General features: G+C 43.5%; 1 protein-coding gene across 3 annotated transcripts in view; it reads right to left on the bottom strand.

The window, feature by feature from the left end:
- The window catches only part of CHST9 (carbohydrate sulfotransferase 9), a 74,828-nt gene extending 66,382 nt beyond the window's left edge, over positions 1 to 8,446 (bottom strand). For 2 of the 3 annotated variants that reach the window (XM_044423964.1, XM_044423966.1), the window contains exon 1: positions 7,665 to 7,728. The gene's annotated coding sequence lies outside the window, so the exon portion shown is untranslated. Of the gene's footprint in view, positions 1 to 7,664; positions 7,729 to 8,311 lie in introns of those variants that run through there. The other variant, XM_044423965.1, reaches the window with a different exon arrangement.
- Positions 8,447 to 12,039: the final 3,593 nt, after the last annotated feature.

Raw genomic sequence — 12,039 nt, 5'->3', positions numbered from 1 at the left:
ATGCTTGTGGACACCCTTCTTGGCATTCACCAGGCTCCCTGCCTCTCATAATTCTTATGCTACTTTTATGATAGTTTAGAATTTAATAAAGATATATTGGGAAGCTGGAATGTTGCAAAGGGAAAGGCTGCCCTCCAGTGTCATCTTTATCAGGGTTCAAAAGAGTGGTTCTGTGTTTTGGAGCTCAGACCTTACATCTGCTCTCAAGCTTCTCTCTTTAACAGAGAACTCCCCGAAGCTCTGCAGTCATCCATCCTAACACCTGGGGACCCACCTCATATGAAAAGCTTGCTTTCTCTGAACATAAGGGTTCTGTTGCAGTGAAATATCTTTGTTCTGACAAAGATGGGATGAGCAAAATGCTGTCTGCTTTTGTCAAATGGTCCCACAAGCTATGTAAGAGTCATAAAGCATAAATAAATAGAAACTCCTGATTTTCAAACACAAAAGTTTGAGAATGTCAGCAGTCGGAAACCAACCTCACTGTATCTTTCCTACTCATTCATACAAAATGACACTATAGAAGTTGTTCCTGAAAGTACAGTCTTCATTTATATTCCATTCCACATAGCTTTAAATCTGGTCTGAAGGAGAAGACCGGAAGTGAGATAACCACTTCACCTCATGACCTCAGTAATACAGAAGAAAGCAAACCTATTCTCCAGCACACAAGAAAGACAGCAGCAATGGGTTTGAACTATCTAATATTTCTGTGCGAAACTGAAAACAGCTTGGCCAAATGTACCCAAAGAGTTCATGTCAAAGCTGGGGACTGAATCCAGTTCCAGCTTTCATTTCAATCAATTAAATAGCACTAGTTCTCTAGACAAAGCCCATCAACTGAAATGTTTGATGCAGGACATCTTTCCACTAGTGATTGGACATAAAGAAGGGGATTAGCATATTAATTACAACATACATTAATATTTAAATACATTTGGTTGACTGGGTGTGTGCTTCACCCTTTAATTTAAAATGCTATAAGAATTACCAGTGTGGGAAATAAATTTGTTTCCACTAAATCAGTCATGGACAAACTTATTCTTATTAAGGCAAATACTTTTATAAAACAGAGGCAACTCAATTTTATGCAAGAAGCAGACTTCACTTGTGTTCAGTGGAGTTTGCTCCTGAGCAATTGTGCATATGATTGCAGCCCAAAGGTTACCACATGTTTCATTTTGCTACATGCAGTGCATCAGGTGATCATTTACAGAAAAGTTCTGCAAGGGTAACTGGGAACATATTTTCTGGCACTGAATGGAAATAGGATCTTAAAGGCTTATGTTCATTTTTGTATTTGTTCCCTTAGTAAGAACCAAAATATTAAGTTACATTTGTCAAACATAATTGAAGAGCCCTATATTCCATTAGCATTTATTAAAGTCTTCAAATATTAGACCATTCAAGCATTTTGGGGTCCACACAATTGTGTCAAAATAGTAAACATGCATTTTAAAGAACAACCTTCAATTCAAAATGAGAAGGTCACGAATCACAGGTCTGGAACGCCTATTCAAACACTGCTGGAAAAAAACGCTGAATCAGAGCAATGCCTATCTTGCCATCCTTTTCACCACTGTGGCCAAACAGATGCCCCAAAGGCAAAATCTACAAGCAGAACATGAATGCAATAGCACCCTCCATCCCATATTCTCCAACTACTGGTGTATATAAAGGCATATTGTGTCTGATACTGGAGACAACATATACAGTTGTTATGCCTAGTATCTATCAATAGCCCTATCCTTCACGAACTTATCCAATTCTCTTTTAAAGCCATCCAAATAGGTGGCCCTCATTATATCTTGGGACAGTGATTTCTCTTTCTTAATTTCCTGGAAAGAATACTTTCTCATAGACTGCTTGCAGCCATCAGCCACTGTCTGTGCAACCAGCAAAGGCTCTCCCGTTCTCTTGTCCTTGCTCTCCAACTGATCAGCCATCACCAATCAGGATGAGGAGGTAAGGCATAGGTTTCTGTTTAGCCCTGGCATAAAGATTGCTGGGGTGTATGTATATGGGTGTGGCTACTGGCTGTGGATGTGACAGAGAGAGCAGAGTTTCTCTTTTTCCTCCCAGCAATTCTCATCAAGACTGCTGCTTTTCTGCCAGGATAAGCAATGAACAATAAGTGGGGCAGGGTTAAAGCCTCTCCCCCCCACCCCCCGCCCCGATAATCCTGATGAAAATAGCTTGGGGCAGTGACAGATTGCCTGTGAGTGGATGGCTGAACACACAGGCATGCAACAAGGTGCTTGTGCGTGTGCAAGCATGGTGCAATCCAAGGCACCACGCATCTCCACATAGAACCCTCGGGGTCAAATCAGATGCTGTTTTCTGTGATACCATCGCCCAGTACGTTCCTGGAAGGTGTTCATAGAAAAGGCTGAGTTGGGTGCTGTTGGTAGGGAACTGACATTATTTCCAAGTGATTAAGAAGCCAGATTCAGCCTATAAGATACTACATTTCTTCCCTGTAAAAATTCAATCGAAGACCATTTTACAACCACCTGGAATTTAGCTGTGATTTAATACCAAAGACTACACAGAATCAGCCTAACACAAGACATCTGAATAAGACACAAGACATCTGGGAAGTATCATGCGGTTTAAAAGGTAGTAGGTGTGGCAGAGAGGTCTCTGACACACACACATTCAAAGGTTGCCTACACTTCCAAGAACTCTCCTATATGGATACAACTTTCTCTTAACTCAATGTATCAATGCACACAACAGTAGCAGTACAACTTCAATGTCAATCTTTTATTTAAACAAGTTCTTAACATTGTAACTAGATCTGGAAATGTAAGAACAAACATGTATCTGAAACCACAGCACTCTCTGACACTTTAGACAAACAGAAAACCCTTATCGGTCATGCACTGAAGGTCACAAAAGCAAAAAGGCTCAGCTTCTGCACTAGCTGCCTCTGAACCTCCAAAAGTAATCAGTCTTGCAGGTTTCACCTCTCTCTACAGACTTGCATAAGTTCATGTTAGATGGACTAAAAGCCTGATATGGACTGTTTAAGATGAGGGTAGAAAACTGACTTGGAGAAGAGGACCAGATCACCCCCACCAAGCAAAATAACATTGAGAGCATCGCCACATCCCAACATCATTTGATCACTAGCTGAAGAACCAGAAGGAACTCGAGAAATAATGCCCATGCACTAGCTGGAAGATCCATGGCAAAGCCAAGGAAAATCTACATGCAGTGAAGCCAGGTCAAAGTACAGTACTGCCTGGAAAAACAGTCCTTCAGCCAATGCCTTGGCCAGGATAGCCTGCTCTGCCTCACACCTTTCCCCACTGGTAAGGATGTATGTGTGAGTTGTTATCTACAATCAGAATATTGAGCTTAACAGCAGGAATCCCCTCCAAACTAGTTTTTGATTACTTGACCCTTGTGCCACAGCAAAAATATCTCACACCTTTGTAGGGTTCAGTAACTTGTGTGTATCAAGTAAAAAGAATGCCAGTTACATCCATTTCAATTCCAGGTTGTCACACAATAAAAGGTGAAAAAGACCAAAGGGTGGATGTGTTGGCAAATACTTTTGCAAGTCACTCTTTGCTTTCTTTATTGAAATGCAGTCATAGAAAGCTGCCAATCTGCCAAAGCACTGGCATGGCATGGGTGTTTCTGGGAGGTGGAGTTTAATCTAGGTCATACACACTGCAGGTTGCTGTATGCTGTAAAATATGCAGATTAAAAACACATCAGGGTGGGAGTGGGAGAGACTGGCAAAGTGGCACAAAGACAAGGTTAAATGACTCCTTCCCCATGGTGCTGAAGCAAGCAGATATGATTTTTTTTTCCAGGTGCTGCTTTTCCATTTTTTGAGTCCAGCCTCAGTTCTCTCACATAAAATGCTATTTAGTCCTTAGGTTTCTTGAGGGAAAAATGAGGGGAAAAGAACAGTTTCCCATAATATTTTAATGCAGACATTTTAAGTATACACTGGAGATGCAAGGGCTCAGAAACAACCTAAGCACATTGAAATGTCCTCCTATTCAAATATTTTAGAACAATGTCATTTGTAGTCTTGTAGCATCATTAGCCCTTATTTGGGGTGCATTCATTTGCATGTTAAGACAGCAAAAAGATCTACCACTCTCAGTGTCCTCCAGCCGGCATGGGTTGTGTCCTTAGTCGCATAAGACTGACATCTCCACACTCTGGAAACTCCTCAGACCTACTGCCACCAGGGATGCCAGCATCACTTGTAGCAAAGCTTTTATTTGACTGTTACAGAAATCACATTCAGTGTACATAACTGAAAATTGGGTTTAGGACCTTTTTGACTTGTCTGCCAAAGAACAAAAAAGTTGTTACAGGAGAATAACATCAGAGATATCAATTCAATTTGGCTGCCTTTTCTACAATCGTTCTTCAATTCTGTGTTTGTCTTACTTGAAGTTCACCCATATGCAACCCCCACCTCTTTTCCTACCACTTTGTTTCATAACCTCCTCCTGATTTAGCACTTCATTATTTTAAACATTTTACCCTTCTCAAAACTAATTGAAATTAAGTAGGAAATGGTATCTGGGCAGCAGAATCAGAAAAGGAAGCTTTGATAAATGAAGACAGCTCAGAACAGTTCTTATTTCTTGATTCTAGACAGAATCCAACTTTGCACAAGCACTGTTTCTTCTCTTCCCACCTGCACCCCTCCAAAATCTGTTCAAGTGCATTCAACTGCTTGGAACAGATTTTGGAGGCAGCACAGAAAGGTATGGAGGAGAGACAAGATATTGCCCCTAGACATTCAGCTGATGGACATTGTAACACATGAAGGACAAATTGGATGCAACACTGTGCTACGTAAGTCTCTTTCAAAGCCCCTGTTAATTATTCATTTCTCCAGCAATAAGTACGGAAATCCTACTCTTATGTCCAATCTGCGGATTAGAGGGGTTTCATCACTCAATGCCAAACAGAGCAAGCTTTCTTTAGCCATAGAGAGGTATAGGGCCCCCCCTTAATATCAGGATCAAGGCTTCAGGAAGGAAGGGCCTATTTTCTGACGTCACATGAGTTCTGGGAAGTGACCAGAAGACAAATCTGTTTCCTATTTTTTTTAAATCTTTTTTAAGTTGCTGGTAGTGAGAGGTGTCCAAATTTAAGACACCCATCTCTCCACCCTGCAGTGAGGACATTACATTTATACCCTGCCTTTCTTTTTTGCAAGAAATGCAAAGCAGTTTACAAGGTTCTCTACTCTCCTGTATCTTCACAACAATCCTGTGAGGAAAGTGAACCTGAGAGCCTATGATTGACCCAAAGTCCTCCTATGAGTGCCATGACTGAGTGGGGACCAGAACCTGGATTTCCTGAATTCCAGTCTAGCCTTATTATCTCTACTAGAAGTAAAACTATATGAGAAGGTACAGACACTGATGAGTGAAACCCCACTGAACATACACTGCATGTTGCTTTTTCTTCTAATCTGTTCAAGCAAAACATGGGGAGGGGGGGCGCAAGCATGGCTACACATATCAGCCCATCTCCCAGTGTTCCTGTTAACCCCAGCCTTTGAGCACAGACAAATGGTCTGAAGAGAGATTTGTCTTCAAGGATGAATGTGCAGAGGTAGAGCAATAAAGATGGGAATTGGTGGCAGGACAAGTATATGTAGCATACACCCATTTTATATGTTTGAATTTGTGAGAGGAAAAAGTTCTAGAGAGTCTCAAGGTCTTCTCTGAGGCTGAAATTGTACGCAGGTTCATTTGGGAATAAGTCCCATAGAGATTTTACTGTCAGAACTCCTTAAAACTTACTGCTCTGATAGTGAAGAAAGCTAAAAAAGAGTCCCACTTGATTAGAGAAGTCTTAGATGACTTATGAGTTTAATACTGTACATTTGTATAATTCCCAGATTGGCAGTCTTTTCAAAGATTCCCCAGGGGATGCTGGGATGCATAGGATATTTTTTTCTGTCTAAACATGCATAGGATAGTGCCCTAAAGTACACTTCTTAGATGGTGTGTGTACATGTACTGTAGCAGACATCATCTTAGGACAGGTATTCCCTCCTGTGCAAATGCAGAGAAGGTGCCTCCCCTACCTGTAGTTTATGTATCATAATATTCAAACACAAACTCAAATTGTAATGAGTTGCTTGACAAAAGACATCTGTTTAGTCACCAGATTAATTTAATACCAGACTGGTTAATCGATCAAAGGTTGCAGCCATAGATAGGATAAGACATAATTAAAAACACAAACATATGTAAGCCAATTTAAATGAGAGAGACATAAGCAAACGAATTGGATTTGTTTCAGCCACAATTTCCATAAGGAAGCATACTTTAGCACCTTAAAGATTAAGAATGCACTCCTGTGCATGTTTTAGAAAAAGAAAAATCTGACAGATCCTGGCATCCCCAGCCAGCATCCTAGCGGTTTTAGAATTTTTAAAAAACATTTATATACATAAGACTACACACCAAGGAATTTATCTGATAAAGTTAATTATATTCCACACAACCTTATTCTGTAATAAATGCATTAATCTTTGAGGTGCTGCAAGACTGTTTTTTCTGTAAAAGACTAAGCAGACTGTTTTTGGAAAATCTGGACCTTTCCTCACAATGCAGGACCTTTCCTATTCACATCCCAATCCTATGCATGTCTACTTGAATGATAAGTGAGGATAGGACTGCAGTCTTAAGCAATTCATGTGGCAGAACCAAGCTCTGTTTCAAGTGATTGGTGAGTAGGACTTTATTTTCTAAATAAAGTTACTGAACCTTCTGAAGAATAAAAGTATTTGCATAAGAGGTACTCAGAGTGACTTGTATTCTCCAAAATCAGGATCCTCCCAGTTCCTATCTAAGCTAAACAAGCAATCCTGACAGTGTTTTGGGAAGGCTTTGCCTTTATCACTTATGCCCACACAAGATTAACAACATTTGCTTTCAAACCAAACATTTGAGTTTGTTGTGCAATGTTATCTGGGAAAGAGTCAAAGTGACATTTCTTCAAGGATCCCTTCTATCAAACTAGAATGACAGACAACTTTGCTTATACTCTGTATAAGAACTTAAAAGGCAAAATGCAGATTTCTTCCAGTGCTTTAGCCATTCTTCCTGCAATGTCACACTAGATACTAGGCATATATCCACAGCATATGGAAGAAATGCATAATCTACATTCATCTGAAAACACCCACTCCATTTCCACAGAAGTCTGTGGATTTCTGAGATCTACATCCACAAACCAAGATTTCAGATGTCAACCTTTGCCACAAATATCATGTTTAAAAGAGATGATTTGCCCCCCTTCAGTTTTGAAAGCACTATCCAAATATAGGAAAACTTTAAAACAAATTGTCAAGTTAAGCAAGCAGAGAGTCTACGCCTGTTGCTCTGAACCAAACGATTAATGCCAACCCTAAAAAAAATCCTCATAATTGGGGGGGGGGGGAGAATCATACACAGTAAGGAAATGATATTGCTGAGACCTTGCAGCCCTTCGGGGGAACCACAGGGCAATAGTTAGGAGCTTGTAAGGCTAATGAAGGTCAACCAGCCTAACTCTTCAGTAGTGAGACTATGTTCTTTTATACTTAGCGTTTGCGATAAAATACAATGCAACCTTCACGAAACTTTACAGACATCACCAAAAACTGTCAGATGGGCCACTGGTACCTTTGCAATAGTTTAGATGTGGTGGGAGGACTCAGACGACCAAAGCGATTTGATCGGATGAAGCGAGGCACCCCAGCTCACACTCTGCACCACTACGGGAGCAGCCAATCAGACAACAGAGAGGGCTCCCCTCCCACCCTTTGCCCTTGACAGCTGCAGCACCTGTTGAACTTCTGCTCATCGCGCAACCCCGAAAGGGCAGACTCGCTGCAGCAAGCAGAAATGCACAAGGGCAGCCGAGCAGCGAGAGAAAGGCTCTGTGCCAGCTAGAGAGTAGCCAGCTGGGTCATGTCCGGGCGAGCCAGAATAGTGCCTGGGAAAGGCTTCAGGAAAAGGCAACCCAGCCGGCTCAAGCAAGTCGAGGCAAGCCAGGGCAGGAAAAGGGCCCCGTCGCTGCTTTGGAGAAGCCGCCCCACTGCGGACGGCCCAGACTCCTTCCCCGGAGCGCAGCGCTGTGCGGGAAAAAGGCTTGGCCCCTTTCGCAAAGAGCCGCCGGCCCAGCGCAGCTGCCAAGTTTACTTCGCGGCGGCCGCAGACAGCTGGGGCGAGGGCGAAGGGCGCTCGGGGGCGCGCGGCAGGTTGCGGCGCGCGCCCGGGAGCTCCCCGCGCGGAGGAAGCCCGGTTCCCGCGCGGTGGAAGCCACTCACCTCGCGCTGGGATCCCCCGGCGCTGCCTGCTCCGCTCCACAGCCCGCACGGCAAACTTCCCGAGCGCCGGGCGGCCGCTGCTCTTCCAGCCGCCCTCGCGCGCACGCACGCACGCACGCACGCTCTCTCTCTCTCTCTCTCTCTCTCTCTCTCTCTCTCTCTCGCGCGCGCGCGCACACACACACACCGGGCGGCGTTCGCCCCGTCTGCTCTGTGCCGCTTGGCTGGGGCTCCACCGGGTCAGCCACCGAGGCCCCGCGGACAGCAGCGAGCCGGGGCGTGGCTCGGCTCCCGCCCGGCCAAGGCAGCAGACGACCTACCCGGACGAGCCGCACCTTCCGCGCCCTCCTCCCTTGGCGGAGAAGCCGTCTAAGCGGCGGCCGGGCCCAGCGCGAGAGAAGGGGAGCCGCTGCCAGCCCTCCTGGGTGCCGTCCCTCTGCAGCCCGCGGGGCAGGCAGCGATGCCCCGGCTTGTCTGGGGGTTTGGCTGGTGAATAAGACGGGTGGCCTGCAGCCAAGAGGAGGGGCTGCCCCCTCCAAAGTTTCTCTGCTCCTATTTTTCTCAACAACAAATGGTTGCAAAACAAACCGTTCTTTAAAAGCTTGCAGGCTATTCTGGTTCCTGAAGAGCAGATCAGAGGAAGCTGCCCCTGCTGGTTTAGGGACTCTGGGATGCAAGTAGCAAAGTAGCAAAGCTCCCAGGGAGCAAGTGAACATTGACAGCAAATAAGGTCCCTAACTTTTTTCCAACTTTTTAGAACCTTTTTACTTTTACTTTCCCTCCTTAGTACCCCCCCACCTCCAATTTTCTTCCCTGGAACACACTCCCATTTAGGGTGTAGGACTGTCTTCAGCAAAGGCAGGACAAAGCAATATTTTTTACAACAGGCCCAGCAAGTTAGAATCAAAAAGGTAACATGAAGAATGGACCCTGCAACATCTGCTTTCCTTTCCTGAGGTCAACATATGTAGTAAGTGCAAGCTAGTAGCCCTGCTAGAGGAAAAGGTGAGAGTGCTAGAGCAGCCAGTGTCCATTGTCAAGGAAATAAAAGAAGATGAAGTGTTTTTTCATAGAGAGGTGCAATGGCAACAGCTCAGAAAGCGGTAAAGAAGCAAGAAGTGCAAAGGCAAACTGAGGCAGAAGGGGAGAATCCCGAGAGAAGGAAAAATGAGGAGGAAACTCCCTAGAAAAGGATGATAGGCACAGAAGAAATAGATGGCACTCTGCACCAGTAGAAGCAGTAGAAGGTTCAAACTTCTTTCAGTTCCTCGAGGATGAGACTGGAGGGCAGCCTGCTGTGGAGAGCTGTAAATCAATACTGAGCAAGAGACTAAAGTTTAACCAAGTTTTAGCAATGATACCAAGACTTTCAAGAACAAGAAAAGAAGAGTGTTAGTTGCAGGAGACTCCCTGTTGTGTGCAATAGCAACACATATATGTCAGGAAGACCTGTGGACTCATTAGGTATGCTGTCTTCCTGAAGGACAGATTAGAGATATAACTGAAAGATTGTCATGTGTCATACAGCCCACTGACAGGTATCCCTTCCTTCTTATGCACACATCCTTTCCTTCTTGTACACATATGCCTTCCTCCTTGCGCATGCACACTCACCAATTGGAGCTTTGAAGAAATCACTTCAGACTGTGAGCTTTAGGCGGGAAAGTTAAGAACTTCAGGGCCCAGATATTTTTCAGTCCTTTCTGTTTGAAGCAGTGGAATGGACAGGGAAAACAAAAAAAGACATGTATAAGAAGTGGAAAAGGCTACAAAGGAAAAAAAAAAAAAAAAAAAACAAAAAGAAAGGAATAAAAAGGAAAAAAAAAAAAAAAACAAGCTGATAGCATGGAATTGCAGGGAAGGCATCAGGAAGGCTCAAGGTAGGAATGAACTGAAGCAAGTGTGGGATGCTAAAAGCAGCAAAAAGTCCTTCTTTAGATATTCCAAAGCAAAAGACAGAAGAAAGAAATGAGGATTCATTTACTTAATGTGTATGGCAAAATGATAACAAAGAAAAGGCAAAAATGCTCAATTTCAACTCTGGCTTAGTCTTCTCCCAAAAGTAGATCTATGACCTTGCTGAAGAAGGAGAAGTACAAGCTGATGGAGAAGGCAGTTCAAGATTGATAGGCAAATGGTCAAAGATCATCTAATTGTGTTGAATAAGTTCAAATCTTAATGGACTCCATCCTAGAGTCATAAAGGAACTGATGGAAAAACTCTAAGAACTGGGCTTATTTAACTTCGAGAAGAGAAGGCTGAGAGGAAATATGATAGCACTCTGCAAGTATTTGAAATGCTGTCACAAAGAGGAAGAGTAGGATCTCTTCTTGATTATTCCAGAGTGCAGGACATGGAATAATAAGTTACAAGAAGCCAGATTCTAGCTAGATATCAGGAAAAATTGCCTGACTGTTAGAGCAGTTTGACAATGCAATCCATGACCTAGGGAGGTTGCGGGCTCTCCCACACTAGAGACATTTGAGATGAAACTGGACAGCCATCTGAAGGGAGTAGTTTAACTGGCAGTCCTGCATGATCAGGGAGTAGGACCTGATGCTCTTCTGGACCTTCTGGACCCTTCCAACTCTACCATTCTATGGTTCTATGAACTTAACTTTCCCCAAACCTTCCCAAAATTTTAGGCTGGTTACAAGCCTACAAAGGGGGCACCTTCATTAAATGTGCTTTAATTGAATGAATGTACTTTTTAAAAGCCTACATTTGGTTTAGTTTGGCTTGCATGTCACTTGGAGGAGTGGCTTTTTAAGACTAAAACATGAAGTATATACCTTTCAAATAAAAAAGTGTATAGCTGTCTAGGCACATTGTGGGGTATACTCTCGTATTCATAATATTTCAGCCTAGCGAAGGAAAAAGCAGAAATTCAAGTGTACGGATCACAGTGCTATAATTTAAAGTTAGTAAGTTAAGAATTTTTCAAACCTATTAGCCAAACTCAGTCACAATTTCAGTTTTCAACCAATGTTCTTTATCTTGTCCTTCTTTTACTCTCCCGCTCCCCCCCCCCCCCGCACGCTTCTTGGTTTATTACATTCTCCTGGAAGAGGTTGTCCTCAATCTTTTTCTCTCTAGACAGAGAAAAATACAGCAAAGGATTTTCAAGCTGTTTATAATCTCTGTGTTCCCCTCTGAATCATCTACAATTTACAGATATCAAAGTATGTTGGCCAAAATACTTCTGGCAAAGCATTTTCTATCCAAAGAGTGTGGGACTATTTATTCTTGACTTTCATCCATGTAACACTTGTTCATTTGGTCCAAATCAGAGCTGATCTTTTTGTAAGAGCCTGGAACTTCACATACTCCCCTCCTGTTTCCTTGTACTGGCTGTACTCCAAGGCTGAGGAAGTGACCTTGGTGTATGGGTAAAAGGGCATATCAGAGGGTGAGGTGGGGAGGAGACTGAATAAAGGGTATGAAGCTACTCCAGTCTCCTTCCAATGCGCCTCTGCTGGACAGGTGAGAAAAGCCATCTAGTTTATGTGCCAAGTGGAAGAAAAGGGATGTGAAGAGAGCCCCCAGTATGCCTCCAACTCTGCACAGGGCATCCTGAGAGATGGTGCCCTTTAACTAACATATGCTGGCAGTTTGTCCTCATTCTTTTGCCTGCTGTTGGATTGCAAATCTTCCCTGTAACTGCATCTGGTCCACGACTGAAAGGGGTTGCACACCAGAGAGGGTACTGGGGGCAGTCCACAAGGGTC

The sequence above is a fragment of the Varanus komodoensis genome, unplaced genomic scaffold (genome assembly GCF_004798865.1).
Source record: "Varanus komodoensis strain SLA01 unplaced genomic scaffold, ASM479886v1 scaffold14_1, whole genome shotgun sequence".
Classification (NCBI taxonomy): Eukaryota; Metazoa; Chordata; class Lepidosauria; order Squamata; family Varanidae; genus Varanus; species Varanus komodoensis.
This window is presented reverse-complemented; position numbering and strand designations above follow the sequence as displayed.